At 51.5% G+C, this 18,002-nt stretch overlaps 1 long non-coding RNA gene across 1 annotated transcript in view; it reads left to right on the forward strand.

The window, feature by feature from the left end:
- The first annotated feature begins 10,742 nt into the window (after window positions 1–10,742).
- The window catches only part of LOC111744878, a 15,675-nt gene continuing 8,415 nt past the window's right edge, over window positions 10,743–18,002 (forward strand). Inside the window, exon 1 of the long non-coding RNA XR_002782371.1 lies at window positions 10,743–10,792. This is a non-coding gene — a long non-coding RNA (uncharacterized LOC111744878). The remainder of the gene's footprint in view (window positions 10,793–18,002) is intronic.

Raw genomic sequence — 18,002 nt, forward strand, 5'->3', positions numbered from 1 at the left:
GAGAACTACAAAGATGAACCTAGAAATGAGAATAGCTCCTTCATTTGGCAGATGAAGAAATTAAGACTCAGGGTGAGTGGCTTGCTCCAAGTCACCTCAGGTCTCCACACTCCCTGTTAGTTTTTCTCTGTCTCATCCATGGGTCCCTCTAAGCGACAAGCATGGGGTGGTGGTACAAGAGAGTGGCATCCTTTTTGAGGTGGTTATGGAGGCTGAGGGTCCTCCCTTAACTCCTCAGTACCATGGTGTCTGTCCCCAGAGGTGGGAGGACCCTACACCGTAGCAGACACCCTGAGGGTGTGGGAAGGGACCGTGAAAAAAGTGGAGGCTGGGCAGAGAGAGCAGGGAAGAAGCCAGTGACAGCTACTTAGGAGTCTCCAACCCATTCGGCAGCTTGGGGTCTTTGGGAGTCACCTGGACTCCTGGGTATCTGCATGTGGTATGGAGCCCCGGGCTTGGAGGGACACACAGGCTCAAGCGTCACTTGGCACATGGAGTGTGAGTGGGAGGCTGTGTGACCTCAGTACCCCTGAGGTCATGCTGAGTTGTCAGATGACATGGTGCCAGGGAGAGGTATGTAGAGGAGGATGGGGGTAGAGGTGGGGAGGAAGGCGGATGCCCCAGCCCTAGGAGGTGGAGGAGGCAGGGCCGTGCCAGTGGAGGGGAGAGAAGAGGGAGATGAAAGCTGGAGTCTTGTGGCTTCCTTCACACCAAGGGGCACTGGTGCACTTAAGGGCTGGCTAAGTGGATGCCCATGATCAGAGCAGCCCTGGCCAGGACGAGGGGCCAGGCTGAGAGTGAGGCAGTGAAAGAGTGGTTGCTGGGGTGAGTGGGTAAAGGATGGGGAGAGAGGAACAGGAGGCTGCAGCTTAGCCTGTAACCAGGGAGCCCTTCTCTACTATCAGGAAAGAAACTGCAGAAAGCAGGATGGAGGCAAGTTTCAGCCGGGGCATCGCCTCTGAAGAGCTCCTGAGAACCGACTCTGGGAGGATGGTAGCGCAGGCTGTCTGCCCTGCCGGTCTATCCTCAGGTCTAACTGTGGCATTGAGACAATGGCTATAGAACATCTGGGTTAGGGCTTGAGCCTCTGCCTCACTGAAAAATTACAGAAGCAAAGGAAAATCAGGGTTGCAAGATACTCTAACCCCCTGGTTTACATGGTACAAACTGATACCAGGGCTGGTTGGAGGCATCACCCTGCACCTCCCTCACGGTTGCATTTACTATAATGGCTCATCGAACTGTACAGCTTCCTTGTTAACCGTGAGCTCCAGAAGGGCGGAGGTCGTGTCTGCCTATTTCTCTGGTTTTCCTAGAGCTTAGCACAATGTCTGGCACAAAGTAGGCCCTCATTCAAGGAAGGGAGAATAGAAGGGATGACCAACATTCGTATTTACTCTCCCAGTGGCGAGCTCACAGCCTCCTGCCAGAATGACATGAAAGGATGAACCTCACTAATTTGGAATTCGCAATAATACAGACATTGCAGCCTCAATCTCAATGAGTAAAATGAGTAATCTCAATGAGTAACTTCTCTCTCTTCTCTCTCTCTCTCTCTCTCTCTCTCTCTCTCTCTCTCTCTCTCTCTCTCTCTCGGTCTTATTCATGAGGAAGAGGGATAATAATAAGCATACACCTTACATCTGGATAGCACTTTAGACTTTTCTAAATTCTTTTGTGTAAATTATCTGACTTGATATTTACAATAACTGAGAAGTAAGAGAGAGACAACGTCTTTTGTTCAGTCAGCTACCTCCCAGCTGCCAATAAAATAATGGAGGGGGTTCTGAATCCTGCAGGAGGGTGTCATTATGATGAGGCTGTGCAGAGAGCCATGGGGGCTGACCCACCCGAGGAAATGCAGTCTGCTTAGTGGATCGCTCCATCTCTTCATCACTCTTCCAGGGAAGGACAAGTCACCAGGCACCACAGTTTGAGAAAAATATCTCTTAGAAAATATGCCCAACGGTGGAACAGAATTGAAAGCCCAGAAATAAACCTCACATTTATGTTCAACTGATTTCTGACAAGGGTGCCGGGATAATTAAACGGGGTAGGGAGAAAGGGAAGAAAGTCTTTCTAACACACGGTGCTGGGACAACTGGATTTCTACATGTAAAAGAATGAAGTTGGATCACTATGTACAAAAATTAACCCGAAATGGATCACAGACTTAACGTAAGAGCTAACACCACAAAAATCTTGGAAGAAACATAAGTATAAATCTTTGTGACCTTGGATTAGGCAATGGTTTCTTAACCAAAAGCACAAGTTACAAAAGAAAAATTAGATAAATTGGTCTTCATCAAAATTTAAAACTTTTGTGCTTCAAAGGACACCATCAAGACAATAAAAAGACAACTCATGGAATGGGAGAAAATATTTGCAAAGCATGTGTATGATAAGGGGCTCGTGTCCAGAATATATGGAGAACTCTTACAACTCAACGATAAAAAGACAATTAACTCAATTAAAAAATGGGCAGAGGATTTAAATAGACATTCTCCAAAGAGGCATACAAATGACCAAAAAGCACATGAAAAAATGCTCAACTTCATTACTCATCAGGGAAATTCAAACCAAACCACAATGAGATACCACTTCACACCCACTAAGAGGCCTAAAATAAAGAAGATGGACAATAACAAATGCCATCGAGGATATGGAGAAATTGGAAGCCTTCTATGTGGCTGGTGGGATTGTAAAATGGTACTGCCTCTTTGGAAAACAGATTGGCAGTTCCTCGAAATGTTAAACAGAGTCACCATGTGACCCTGCAGTTCCATTCCAAGAGAACTGGAAACATGTCCACACAAAAATTTTACACAAATGTTCAAAGCAGGATAATATTATGAATAACAGCCAAAATTTGGAAACAACCCAAACGTCCATCAACGGATGTGTCAACGGATGAATGGAGCAAAATGTGCTATATCCAAACAATGGAATGTTATTCGGCCATAAGAGGAAACAAAGTGTTAGTTTTATGCTACGATATGGACCGACCTTGAAAACATCATACTAAGTGGAAGAAGCCAGTGACAAAAGGCCACGTATGGTATAAATCCATTTATATGACATGTCTAGAATAGACAGAAAGTAGATTAGTGGTGCTGGGGCGTGGGAGTGGGAATGGGGGTAATCGCCAAAGGCATGGAGTTTCTTTGTGGGATGATGAGAATGTCCTAATGGAATTATTAGTAATGGTTGCACGACTCTAAATATACATGAAACCACTGAATTGTACACTGTAAAGGGGGAATTTTATAGCCTATGACTTATATTTTGACATTGCTGTTATTAAAAAGTATGCCCAAATGTTTACTTTCATCATTCTACGTTCGCCAAGGAATCTCCTGCTCGTCGATTGGTTTTCAGAGGAGCCATGGTTCTCCCAATGAATATCCTCTTTGCTTAGGCGAAACCCACCCACCTCTCAAAGCCCAGCTCAACTCCCTCTAAAATGAACCACTCTAGTTCCCTCAGCCCAGGCTAACCTCTCCTCTGTATATTTATTCAGCATTAACTCCTGGGGGCACCAAAAGCAAGGTGCAGGGGAAACAGCACTGGATTAGGAGCCAGAAAAATCTGGGACACACAAATCTTATGACCTGAGCACGATAACCTCTTTCAGCCTGTTTCCTCATGTGGAAAATGGCTATAATCATTTCTACCTATTCTCCTCCCAAGAGTTGTAGGGAAGACAGACCCTTTGTCAGATGTCACGCAAAAATCAAGACATTGATATCAAAATCATTAGCTGACATTCCTAGATGCAAGGTCCTGGGCCAGGAGAGAAATACAGGGTTATCGTCTTTAGCTTAAGACTCAGGGTGAAGAGAGAATCAGCTCTCTGAGGCTAAGTGCTTACAGCCGGCAGCTGGAGTGAATCTCAGATGCTAAGGAGTTGGCAGGAAGATGGCTCAGGCAGGCTGGATGGGACAGGCAAGACAGCTTTACTAGGAGGAAGGCAGGGTTTGGCCTCAGAGGATCAGGGGGGTTAGGTGTGAAGTGAAGTGGGAATGACAAGGATGGAGCTGGGTGGGGCGAGAGGAGCCCCACCGAGCTGGGGAAGGAAAGGTGTCATTTGTGTCCACGTTCCCGAAGGGACCGCCCCGGAGGTAACTTCGTTAGGAGCAAAACCAGAAGTGGGCTTAAGGTTTGGAATTAAAAATGAGAATGTCCTGACTCAAGAATATGACACTTGACTTGTCCAGTGACAGTAGACTGAGGCAGCGAACATTCTGGAGGGTGGAGGAGGAGTGGGCCCTAGGGTGGCTCCAGGGTGGGGCCCTTGTTGACCTTTGCCCTTGGGCTCCAACTCTTGTGTGACCTTAGCCAATTTACTAACCTCTGTGCGCTGGTCTCCTTGTCTGTGAAATGGGAATCAAATAGCACCTGACTCTTAGGGCTGCTATGCTAGGAGGTTTAAATGAAATTATGTAAAGCTCTTAGATGCCTGGCTCGATACACATGGCCTGATATGATAAATCGTCATATCCCCTGCATCCACCCAACACCCAGAGTACAGGAGGGGCCATTCATACTGGTGACATGGAGAAGGAGGCACCATCAGGGCTGACACCAGGCCTGGCTTCGCACAGGGCCCTGGGCTCTGAGCATGGCTTCCTGGGTCTTGGGCAGTATTTTGAACTCCTTGGTCCTTCTCAGGCGGCTCTGACCTGCCACTTCCCCACTCCCCCGACAGCGACTGCCATGGAAAAGTTGGTGAGCTGTGAATGCACCGGGCTTGGGGAGCTGGGGGGAAACTCGACACCTCCTGAAGTGTCTCTGGGTGGATGCCTGGCCCAGAAGCATCCCAGGGCAGGTGGCAGGCAGAGACCAAGGGCAAAGGCTCTTATGGCTACAGGAGGGCGAGTGGACTGAGGACCCCCGGCGATGGTGGGGGTGAGAAGACCTGGCTCGTCAGTCACCCATTTCCTCACAGCGAAGGGGCGGTGCCCTCCCAAGTCCTCTTCTCCTCGCCCCCCCACCACCTAACCTGCTTCTGGAATATTCCCCTCCTAGGAACATGCCTTTCAAGGCTTCACCCTCTCTTATTCCCCCTCCATCCAATCGGCTGCTGTCTCCTTTTGTCCCACTGGTCCCATGTGCCTCTGCACACCTGTGACTCTACCACGTCTCTCCGTCTCTGGCTTACCTGCCTCCTCCTACCCGCTCCCCCACCCTCCTCGTGGCTGTCTCCTGACCCTGTGTCTGGGCCTTCTGAGCTTGCTAATCATTTATCTCCACCGATTGCTTTGAAACACAAATATAGTCAGGGTACAGCTCAACCTAAACCTCTCTTGGAAGGAAGTCTGACCTCCCACCCTTTTCTTTGGCGGCCTCAGCTCACACCCCAGTGCTGACTGATGGAAATTTCTTTGTGTCTTCTGCCTGACACGTGAGTCTTCCAAAGACAGGTCTGCTGAACTTTTCCCTCTCTTTCCAGGGCTCAGCCCAAGTGACATCCCTAGCCAGGGGCTCGGGGCCCTGCACCCCCTTGGGAATTGTTTATAAAGATCCCTGGAGTCTGTGTTGGTGAGGCCACCTCTGGCACAAGCACCATGGTCTCAGGAGAAATGAGTGAAGGAACAAGTGAGAGAGAGAGAGGGAGGCATTTTAAATGAAGACCAGGCAAGATTGGGCAACAGGAGATGGAACAGATATGGGGCCGGGATTACTCAGACGATCTGGGGCTGCGAGGCGGAGCCGGATCATCACCGGCCACGCAGCAAAGCCGGGCCTCACCCTGGGCCTGGAGTAAAGACACGCACCTCCCCTGGCCCTGCTTCCTCGGAGTCGGGGGCCTGACACCCCAAAGACAGAGTGTAATGGAGACAGAGTCCAAGGAGTCTTAGCTGCCACAGGGCATTGTCTTTCGAATATAACATTAAAAAAAAAAAAAGTATGTTTCTTATTAAATTTGTGCTTGACGTGAAGCTAGGGGGAGAGCTAAATGGAGACAGGAAAGTTAAGAAAACTTAACTTACTGAGTCACCACAGTAAGATCGAATCCTACGGATACTCTGCATTTAGAGGGAGAAATCAGATGCCTATAAACAAACTGGTAATTTTTCACATGGAAAATATCTGTGGGGTTTCATCAACTCCCAAGTTCAGCACGAACCACAGGGCTGACGAGGCTGCCAGAACTGCCACGAGCCTCTTTGGCTGCACCCACAGACTGACGTTAAACGGATCAGGGCCTCCTCTGCGCCGGGTTTTCCTCAAACGAGGCCGTGTGGTTTACCAGGGTTCTGGAGCAGGGGGTGAGCAGGCGCCGAGGGATCTAGGAACTACCTCTTCCCAGGTGTTTCTCCTGGAGAAAAAGAGACATGGCAGACATGGTACTGCCTCTCATGTCGGAGGGTGGGGGCGACAGAGAAGAAAGACTCACCGTCTCTCTAGAGAGCAGAGTGACGAACAGTAAGCAGCAACGAGGAGGCAGCAGACAGAGGGAGCGTTAAAAAGAAGCAAAAAGCAGTTTACAACAACTGGAGCGGTCCAGCCCACCGAGGCAGGGAGCTAGGCAGTGAGCTTCCTGGCCCTGGAAGTGTTCAAGTGGAGGGCGGTGTCACAAATGTCATAGACGTCACTGGCGAGAGAAAAGTGGTTCCCAAACTTTTTCTCCGTTCTAAACATTCCGTTGTTAAGAAATCCCAAGTTTTGAAATACTGTCTCTTTAATAAACTGTACTTATTCAAGGTAAAGATTATTCCATGTTAATAGTCAAAACCACACATACTGTCAATCATCTGATGCTTAGATAGGCCTGGGGCCCACTGAACAGAGGAAGACTTGACTCAGCCTTGGGGGTCTGGAAATGCTTTTACGAAGAGAACGTTGTGCCTTTCGGCCGAAACCACATCTTCCAGTGATTTGCCAAAATGACCAACATGAAGGGAGCAAGGACAGGCATTGCTGCATGTCCTTTAGGCCTTTTAGAAACATGGAATTGTTCCTCTGGCCACATACACGTGAATCTATAAGAAAGGTGGTATTGTAGACATCAGGGAATGGGCACTGTTCAAAAGGAATTTCCCACAAATGTTACCATGGCAAAGCTGGCCGGGCCTGCAGTGTTGCCCTGTTGGCATTGTCGGACACAAACAAGCTAAGGTCATGATTCTCGCCAAGAGAGTCAGTGTATGTACTGAGCATGTTAATTACTCCGAGAGCTGAGATGGCTTCCTCAAATATGCGAAGGGAGGTGATCAGAGAAAGGAGGAAGACGGAGAGAAGCGACTTGGGTTCGACTGAAGCGCCGGCCCGCTCCACCCACGGAGGTTCGTTTTGTGAGAACTAGTGGAAAGGAGCCTGAACTGCTGGAAGCCTGCGAATTCACGGATTAATAGGCATTTAATAATAATAATAATAAGACCTCTGGGCTCTGAGAGAGAGAGAGAGAGAGAGAGAGAGAAAGAGAGAGAGACACAGAGGGAAGGAAGGAGAGAAGGAAAAAGGAGGCTGTGCCAGAGCTGGGGTTTGCAGAATGACTTGGGGTTCTACAAGCAGACTAAGGGAGGTCTTTGCAGCAGGGAAAGACTAGCAGTGAAAACATAGACCCCGGAACAAACTACTGAGTATAAAGTGGGCCTGAGATAAGGCTGGAGGCAAGAGAGTGCAGATTCAAAAAGCGCCGTCCACCGCCTGCTCGGAGCTTGTCAGTTCAGTAGGGGCCCTGCCAGAAAAGGCACGATCTGCAAGGAGGGAAGAGGAATGAGCCAGAAAAGGAAAGAGTAGATCAAATCCGACTACTATAAAAGTAAGACCTTCTGTTATTAAAAGACACCCCAAGGAAATTCAAATAAGTCTCAAACTGAGAAGGAGATCTGGAATATATTTAAATGACAAAGGACTGATATCTAGAGGATATAAAGAACTGAACGGATCAATAAGAAAAAGAAAAAAAATGGGCAAAGGAAACTGAACCGGAGTAGCACAGAAGAGGAAGTACAAAGGCCCCATAAACATATGTGAAAATGTTCGACCTCATTTAGCGACAAAGGAATTAAAATACGTCGTACCCACAAAAGTGGCACGAATTTAAAAATTGAACAGTACTAAGTGTTGGTGGAGATGCGGAGCAAGGTGGGAACTCTCATCCACTGCCGGCGGAATGCAAATCATTACAGCTATTTTAGAAAGCAGTTTGACATTCGGATGGCCTTGAACTTTTGCATGCCCTTGACCCAGCAATTTTATTCCCAGTACAGTCCCTAGAGCCGCATATCTCAAACTGTGATGAGGAGCAGTTGTGTTTTAATTTTCAACCTGTTGGTGCAATAATTCTTTTGTAAAACTCGATAAAAATGAATTCCTAAAAAAAATGAACTGAAAAAAAAGAGACAGTATACAAGTCCTGATATTTCCTTATTAGAGTCAACAGACATAAACTTATGAATACCAAGGAGACGCGTACGGGAATGTTCCTGGCAAATTGTTCTGCAATAGAAAAAAACAAGTATGTCCAGTGACAGGATGGGAGATTGGAGAAATGAAGTGTACTGCCATCGCACGATGGATTATAAGTCTATAATCTATAATCTATAGAGTTGTGAAAATAAACGAGTGGCAGCTCTGCGCGACAGTACCAATAAAGTCTCAGAAACATAACTGAGAGAGACAAACAAGCCTCAGAAGACTATAATATAATGCCTTTTCTAAAACAGCTTTATCGAAGTACGATTTACATTTCCATGTTAATGCACCCATTTTAAGTGTGATTTAATGCTGATCAGGTCATTTAGAGAATTGTGCAACTATCGCACTATCTATTTTCAGTATATTCCCATCGCCTCCAAAAAATACTCTTGTGTCCACTTCCAGTCACTCCCCATTCGTTCCCACAGGCAGCCGCGGGCAACCTCTGCTCTATATTCTGCCTCTATAGATTTGGCTCTTCTGGACATTTCATTTAAATGGAGTCATACAATATGTAGTCTTTATGCCTGGATTCTTCCACTCAGTGTCACATTTTAGGAGTTCATCCATGTTGTAACATGTGTCAGTGCTTCATTCCTTTTTATGGCCGAATAATATTCCACTGCGTGGATGAACCACATGTGGTTTACCTGTTCACCAGCTGAGGGACATTCGGGTTGTTTCCCCTTACGGCTACTTTGGATAAGGCTGCTTTACAGTCAGGGCTTTTTGCAGACATGGTTTCGTTCCTCTTGAGTACATATCTAAGAAACCCCGTTTTTATAAAGCTCTTAAACAAGCAAAGCTAAATAGCGTGATGTTTAGAGATACATACAGAGCACTGAAACTACTCTTGAAAAGAGAATGAAACGCAGGACGCACGTGGCGGGGGGGACGGGAGAGGGAGGGCAGGGACCGGCGAGACCAGGGTAGTGCTGGGTGGCGGGCGTCTGGGTGAGCTTTTACCATGCTTCGTAACTTACATATATATTAGATAGCTCCTCATGTAGCCCGATCCTGGCTCCCTCTGCCCCAGCCCTTTGGGCTCTTCCTCAGAGGCAGAGCCGCTCCTGCAGGTGCTGGCGACTCCCCCCGAAAGGCCCTCTCCAGATGGCCGCCCTCGGGGCCCTTCTCCCCTTACTGCCCGCACGACTGTGTCCTCCTCCCTTCACTCTCACCCCCGTGGCCTCATTTCCTTTTTGACATTATCACCGCCCCCCCCACCCCACACCTCTTATTTATTTGTTGTATCTGTTGCCACCCAGAGACCCACGAGTGGAGAATGACAGTTCCCTGGGAGCTGGGCTCCGTTTAGCTCATCACCAAGTCCCCAGCTTTGGTACCCAGCTTCTCCCCTCCTCTAGTCCCACTGCCACTGTCCCTGTCTTACTATAGACTCTCATCATTTCTCACTGGGCCCGTCTCTCCCTTGGTCTCTTCTCCCTCCAATCCAGTCTTAGACGAAGCCGTGAGAATGGACGCTGGCCTGAAGCCTGAATCTGATCACAGCATCCATTCGCTTAAAATGCTTCCCCATCCACGTCATCTGAAGGGCAAAATCCACACTCCTGAGCGTGAAGTCCAAAGTCCTTCCTGGTGTGGCTCCGGCCTCCTCCATGTGTCCAGTCCTTGCCCGACCTCCACAGGTCCCTCTATCGGTGCGTCCCAGAGGCCAGTCACCTGAAGGGCCTGGCCCCTGATAAAGTGCTCGAAAGTCAGCAACGAAGGGAGGAAGACGAGAACAGGGAGGCATGAAATCGATCGGCTTGTATCTGTCACGTTGCCAGCTGTCTTTTCTTGGTTACGATACCTTTTATTCCAAATAGCCTTTCTTTTCTTTTGTATTTAAAATATTACTTCTTCCATAAAAGGGTAGTAAGAGGAAAAATGACGTATTTTCTTTTAATGTCTTTACTTGGAAAACCAAAAAATGTTTGCAACTCTAGTCAGATTCCATTTTTTTTCCGCCGACAATTTCATGGTCTACAGAAGCCGGCCCCACTGGCGTGCCAAGCAGAAGCTGATCTCTTAGGGCCCTGGGGCCTTTGTGGTCTTTCATTCCTTCTGCCTGGAATGTCCCCTTCCTGCCCTTCCCCCCGCCCCAAGACTTGGTCATCACCCATCATCCCTCAAAGCCTGACCTGACCTTTCTTCCCCCAAAGCACGTCCTGGAATTCTGCACAGCGTCTAGTGAGGAAGACGACACTCATCTGCACATCTGTCTTCCCACGGACCTTCAGGACAGTAGAAACTGGGCACCATCACACCCACATTCCAGAGTCTAGTGCTGCCCAGGTTGCATGGACATGGCAGCTTTGCCGATGGCCTGACTAGAACAAATGAATTCCGACCTCTTTTGCAGCAGGTAAGAGTGTGGTGGTGGTGAGGGGCTGTGTGTGTGTAGCGGGTTCCCAGGCCTCCACTGGCTTCAGTTGTCAGGCTATGTTCCTGCCTGGGCCTCAGCACTGCCATCTCCCTCCTGCTCAGAGGCCCAGCTGGGTGTCAGTAACCCCCACCCCCAACCCCACTGGGGCCCAGCTTGGAGCTCAGAGGCTTGGGGGCTCTAATTGGCCCTAAAGCAAGATCCAGCCCCTGTGTGTATCTTACCATTGCTGTGTGTATCTTATTGTGGCTGTGTGTATCTTATTGTGGCTGTGTGTATCTTACTGTGGCTGTGTGTATCTTATTGTGACTGTGTGTATCTTATTGTGGCTGTGTGTATCTTATGCACTGTTCCTGGAGATGGGCCAGTAAATGAATGAAACCGCCCACACTCTGGAAGCCCAGGGAACCTCATTCAGACAGGAAGACAGATGGAGGGAAGGGAGAGAGACTGTGAGAAGCTGAGAAAGAGAGAGACAATCAGAGAAACAAAACAAGGCCTGCGGTGGCAGCAGCGACAGAACCATGGGGACCAACAGAGAAGGGAGGGTGGGAGGGACAGCTGCCATCAGCATGGCAGTGGGAGCCTGGAGCTGGGAGTCTGGCCAGCCTCACACCACCTATTGACTTCTAAGACTCCATTAAGGGACCAAGAGCATGGAGGCGAACTCATCTTTGGGGTCCACCCCTTGCCTCTAGATGTCCAGGGCCCTGGCCAGGCCCTCGGAATGCCCAGGGCCCCTGAGGAGCCCCCGGCCCAGCCTCTCCATCCTTCCCCAGGGCCCTTCAGTAAACAAACTCCCTGGAAGATGGGTCAGATGAGGGAGTCCTAGGGGAGAAAAATGGCATTTTGTTGTTTCATTACCTTAGAGTAGTTTGCTTTGTTTTAGGAAACGCCTCTGGGGAGAGCCTTTGAGGCAGATGTTGGGCAGAAAGTCCCATGTTGAATGGAAGGTGGCAGTGGACTTGTGTGGCTAAGCAGAGGCTACCTCCTGTCACCCGCCACGACAGTGGGGTGGGTGGTTTGACCAGCACGCAGAGGAGGAAATAACTGGGACGAGGTCCTTCCATCTTAGCAGGCCTTCTCTAGGGGCGGCTGGTGAGAAAGGCATGGACCTCTGGGGAGAAGCCATTCCCTGGAGGAACCTGGGAAGAGGCAGGTTCCATGGGGGCCCCAGTCACCTAAGGGAGGCCTGGTGCTGATCGCTGCTCATGCTGATACTGACCCGGCTACCTGAGCACCGTGGGGATAACAGGGGGCACGGGGCCATCTCACTTGCTGGTGTGCAGGTGCCACGGGGTCCTGACTCCACAGTCAGGACTGAGCCCTGGGCCAAATTAAGCTGTGTGTGTGTGTGTGTGTGTGTGTGTGTGTGTGTGTGTGTGTGTGTGTGTGTACTTGGATTTATCAGATGGAGAGAGGCCCAGGGAAGGGGAGAAAACTCGAGATGGATGAGAGTACATATCATTTGGACCTAACAGTGCCCCTCAGGCTGGGAAGGGCGACTCATTTCACAGTGGATAGTGGGATGTGGGGATGTGGGGATGGATAATGACTTATTAAAGACTCCAAGCAGCACCCTCTCATTCCAACAGTCTTAGGCCTTGGAGCTTTGGCGTAAGGCCTTGAACCAAGCTCGCCCATACTACCAGAACTATCTCTGGCTGTAAGGACAGGGGGTCCAGCTTCCAGCCCTGATCCAGGAACTGGTGCCCGTGGTGCCTACGAGAGCAGGAGGCATGACTGCCCCACAGCAGGTCACGAGGCAGGAGACTGAGAGACTGAGGGTCAACCCAAATTCAGGGGCCAGCTGAGGGGCATGATTCTCCCTGGCACTGGGCCACCTCTTAGAGTCCCCCACTGGCTGGGAGGGATCAGACGAGTGTGGCTTCTTGGGTGAAGAAGGTTCTGAGCTAAGGTCAAAGTGCTTTCAAATCGAATCTGTGCTCAACAAGGACCAGCTGGCCGGATTGGCACACTCGAGGCAGGAGTCGACCGTCAAGGTCAAGAGAAGTGTAGAGGATGGAGACAGGGGAAGGGTAGCACGGGGCTAAGTGAAACCTCTGACTCAGGACAAGTGTATTGCTGCCTTGCTGTGCCCCTGGAAGTGACCCAGGCTTGGCGCACTCATTGGAGCCAGTACCTCACATGACCACCCCCTCCTCCTGCTCCTCTGGGCTCAGCTGAGGTCCTACGCAGGGAGAGGGCTGCAGCAGAGGAGCTCGGCCAGTGCCTTCACCCGTCGTCCACTCGGGGCACCCTCTAGGCCATGCATGATTTGGTCGCCCTGCACTTTTGGCTCAGAGTGGTCACTACATCCTCTCCACACTCCTGGCATAAGGGGCTTGGCCAAGAGCCAGCGGGGTGGGGAGCCAGAGTTAGACTAGCTTTAGGACCCAAGATGAGAAATCAGAGCTGTCACAGGCTTTCAACAAAATGCAGAAGTCGCAGCCCTGCAGTTTATGGCCGGTTTGTGGAGGGGTCAGATGACCGATGATCAGCAGCTCGTTACCCCAGGCCTCACGGTCTGGCTCCTCTGGGTGTTTCTTGCTCTCTGCAGTGCTTTTAGCACTCACGTAGCAAGTCTCCCATGTTTGCTGACTGACTGACTGACCGACCGACTGACTGACCGACCGACTGACTGAGGGAGAGAAGCAGGGAGGTGAGGTTTGAGGACACGACCTGGACACAGACTCCTCATGATTTCCTCCCTGGAGGGGAAAAGGTGGCCAAGGTGAGTTGGGGCCGATGCCTCCTGCTCAGGACACACGACCGGCCACAGAGCAAACCTTCTGGGCTGGACGAGGGGAGCTTGGTGGTGCCCTGCTGAGCGTGACCCAATGTCCAGATTCTCCAGTGTGTGGAGGACACGGTCAAGTTCAGATGCAACTAGGACAGGCCTATGGCGACTTGGATGCCCCAGGAACCACGGGGAGGGCCCTGCTCCACACCTCACCCTCGTGTCTTCCACCTCTGCCCTCTCGAAGGGCCTGTTCGTATTTCCTGCCTTCGATCTCCACAGGCTGCTAATTTGCCCTGAGCTGGGAGGGAGGCGGTCAGAGGGCAGGCCCCCCCGCACACCCCTGCCTCGGGCCTTTGCCCTTCCATCCTCTTCCCTCTGCTGGAATGACCTTCCTCTAGATCTTCACGTGGCTGCACCCCCACTAGGCTCTAGCACCCCTCGACAGTGTCCTCCCTCCCGTGACGCTCTGGGCCTTTCCCCTGCTTTATTTTCTTCATCCACTTGTTGCTACGTGCTATCAGGCCTCTGCGTCCATACGGATGTGTTGTGTATACATGTCGTCTGCTTGTTAGTGTACTTTTTAATGGTCTGTCTTCCTCGCTTCACGTAAGTCACACGAAGCAGGGACCTTGTCTGTCTCGTTGACTACTGTCTCTCTAGGGCCTAGAACAGTGCCTGACGCAAGTAGTATCCAATAAAACTTTGTGGAAAGAAAGGAAGAAAAGGAGGAAGGAAGGGAGGAAGGAAGGAAAGTAGGGAGGGAGGAGAAGAGAAAATTACTTCTTCCTGACCCCTCCCTTTCCCAGAGGGCCTCACAGGAACACATCGGGAGGCTGGGAAAAGCCACCTCTTTTGTTGCCTCCCACCTTGGGTACCCGGTGCTGTCATGCCACCTCTTGCACCTGGCTGGTCCCCACCACTGCATGTCCATCCCACACCTTCTTCCCTCAGTGCCTGGCAAAGGTAAAAGCTGGCCTGACCGTCCTGATTCTCAACGCTTCTCCATCCATCCTGCAGTGTTGTTTTGGCTCGTGGGCAGGTAGGTCACTCGTGTTTGTCTAAGCCGTTTTCTCCACTGGACCAGCCTCAAGGGCAGCTGGGACCCACAGCCTGTGATGTCCCTCAGTCCCATCCTCTCAAATGCTGGAGGTCCCAGGTGACTCACTGTCTTCATCGGAGGCTCAGGAAGCTTGTGGCCGATCCCCTGCCTCACCGCCTCTCCTGCCACCATCGCTCCTGCTCTGCCGGACGCTCCCGCTGGGGCTGTTCCTTCTCTGGCCACCTTCGCTGCCCTGAACCTAGAAGACAGGTTTTCTCCCTGAGTGTTTATAGTTCCATTTTAAACTCATCAAAGTAGCCAAGCACTTTCAGATTCTGACTAGTTTTCTTTTCAAGGAAGTTGGAGCAAATTCCTCAGCCTTCTGTATCCTGTCAGGGTAGATGTCTTGCCATCTCGAGGCGAGGCCACCTCCCAGAGCTGGCGCACACATGCTGATTACCTTGGTGGCCGTGAGCCCCGAGGGTGTGCTGGTTAGGCCTCCTCTGCCTTCCAGCACAGCGAGCTCTTGTTCCTTTGGCCAGGGACACTCCTGTCCTCTCCCTCCTGTCCCTTTGCCAGGTTAACCCCTGCCAGTCCTGTAGTTCTATGATTCGATGTCACACGCCCCAGAAGCCTTCTCTGACCCTTTCTACGTGCTGACTGTTAAGGCCTAGGAGAACAAGGCTGTGCCTGTCATGTTCATTGTTATATCCTCAATGTCGCCCGGCACCTGGCACGTGGAAGAGATTCGATCAGACCGTTGTAAAGAGTAAATGAATTTTGTGTGTCTGCATGTTACCATGCCTTAGAACTGGGGACCATCTCCTCTCCTGTACTCTCTGCAGTCCGGGGTTAAGGCCTCTGCCTGAAGCACGTGCCCAAGAGGAGTTAACTGGGTGTTTCAGCCTGCTGGGGGTGGGGACACTTTGCTCGCAGGGTCAGAATGGCTAGGAGGCCCCTCTCTTGTACTTCCCACATAGGAACGAGAGTAGGATTGCCAGATAAAGTACAGGACACCGAGTTCGATTTGAATTTCAGATAAACAATGGATACCTTTTTAGTATACTACATATAATATGTGGGACGTACTTATGCCAAAAAAATATTAAATTCACATTTAACTGGGCCTCCTGGTTTTTTCCTTCTTTCTAAATCTGGTCATCTTAGCAGGGGCAGACGTGATCAGCCAGGTGCTGGGGGATTTGAGATCCTGTTTACATGGCGCATGGTGCTGTCTTGCTTCTTCCTGTCCTTTAAATACTTTTGGCTAAAGAACAGGGTGAGCGCAAGGCGTGGTTTTCCAGAACCGTCGCTACATGCTTAATCTAGGGTCTCTCCCTGCATTTTAAACCCCGACCCCAAATACTGGACTGGATGGTTGGGGAAGGCCTGAGGAGGGAATGTTCAGAGTTGAGATGTGAAGGAATGAGCCAAGTGATGATGATGATGATGATGATGATGATGTGCGTGTGTGTAGGGGGACGGGCGTGCCAAAGGAGAGGCGGGAGTGGACTTGGTGTCTCTGAAAAACATAAAGTCTAGTGTAATTCTGTGAGTGCGCGAAGGGGAATGTTTGCATGGAAAAATGTCCTGGGCCACATTCTCAGTCCCCAGGAAGGGACCTTGAGGCTGCTCTCCTTGCCCACTCCTCCCCCAGCTATAGGGTAGATGCTTTTCTGGCTTCTGAGGCAGGAGTCTCAGCAGCAGGGAGGGGGAGGAAGGGAGAGTGTCTGTCATTCTGGATTGGGGATTCTGACAACAGGGGCCAAGGCCACAGGGTCCCAGTGCTTGAATGTAGTCTAGTGGGATCACCTGCACTTTAAAATGGTTGGGTGGTGCCATGAACCCTTATTGCTAAGACCCCATGCGGCTGGTCCCCATGGAGGCACCCTGCCTCACTCAGAGCGCTGCCTCCATCTCCACACTTTAGGCAGACCCCTGAGGGCACCGCTGGCAGGGTGCACTCTCTCCTGAGGGGAGCGCATGGCCGTGTGGGGGGTGGTGGGGGGAGGGGGAGGGACTCAAAGGGCCCCATCCTGCCTCAGCAGGAGTCTCTCTCCTGGCTTTGGAAGGGGCTCATGGCACTCACACCAAGTTCACGGCGAGGCTCTGCTCCTCTGTGCACCTCCCTACCCCAGAAATGGCTCAGGTCCACATTCGACTCACAAGGTGTTTGTTGCCTGCTGTTTGCCTGTTGGCACCCTAAGGAAGCTGTTTCTTAATTTAAAATGTCCATGAACTCCCTCCGACTGGAAAGCTACCCCAACAAAATTTATGTTCATGGAAGGTTTAAGCTTGGTCACTCTGAGGAGCTGGGCCCAGCTGTGTTCGTGCAGTGGGCACCCTTGGTTGCTTTGCCATGTGCTTGAGACTGTTCTCTCTTTAAGGGGGTATGGCTCCCAAGGCCCGCCCATGGGAAGCCCACAGTGCTGGGGGCAGGTGGGGGAGGGGTGTCCCTTTGCTGAAGTTCATTTATGTCTCCAGGGGAGGAAACCCCATCTCCCTCCTACCCCAGGCCTTTGGTGCATCTTGCCAGCAAGCCCACAGGAAAGAACCCTTTGTTCTGAGCTGCTTATCTACCCACAGCATTTCCTGAAAAAAGGACCTGGACTGGGGCTGCACTAAGGGCTGGCCGCTACCTAGCCTTAGCCTTGGCCTGGCCCTCTCTTAGCAGGCCTTCACGAGAGGCTGCTTTGTATACTGAGGCTGGCTGACTTGGGGGTTTGGGTAGTTTGTCTCAGCAAAGCTCCATGGCTTGGGAAATGGGGCAAAATGTCACCTAGTGTGTGTGTGGGGTGGGGAGGGGAAGGGTAGAGCTGAGAGAGAGAGGGTTGTCCAGCTTTCTTGTAAAGTGAAATCTCCCCTTTGGGGCTGGGAAGGAAGGGGCGTGTCCCCCGGGGCTGCGGAAGCTGCAACGTGGGCTAAGGCCCGGGCCGTGTCTGACACCTAGTGGCCACCTGAGCCCGGGGCGGGGCGAGGGGCGGCAGGAGGGAGGGAAGAGAGGGAGGACCAGGCCACGGCGGGCTCGCGCACCTGGCTGGCACCCCCTTCCCTCCGCGCGTGGGCCCAGTCTGCGTCCCCGCGCATCCCCCCGGCTTCGCCCGCGGCTCCGAGTCAGGCCTGGGCCGGGAGGGCCCCCTCCACACCCACGAGGTCGCAGGTCCCCATGCTCCCCCGAACGTGAGGGACCCCGCCGGCCAGGTCGCGAGGCCCGGATGCGGAAGGTTACCCGAGCTCGGGTCCAGAAGGCGGGTCACGGCGGCTGCCTTTCCGCCCCTCAGCGCCACGCGGGCGTCCAGGTTTGGGCCCGGGTCTGGCGCGGCCCTGTCGGGACGCGGGGCCCATCGGGGGCCGGGACGCGCCAGGTCACTTCCGGCCCCCCGCGTGACCCTCGCGTCGCCCGCTGAGCC

The sequence above is a fragment of the Pteropus vampyrus genome, unplaced genomic scaffold, assembly GCF_000151845.1.
Source record: "Pteropus vampyrus isolate Shadow unplaced genomic scaffold, Pvam_2.0 Scaffold143, whole genome shotgun sequence".
Classification (NCBI taxonomy): Eukaryota; Metazoa; Chordata; class Mammalia; order Chiroptera; family Pteropodidae; genus Pteropus; species Pteropus vampyrus.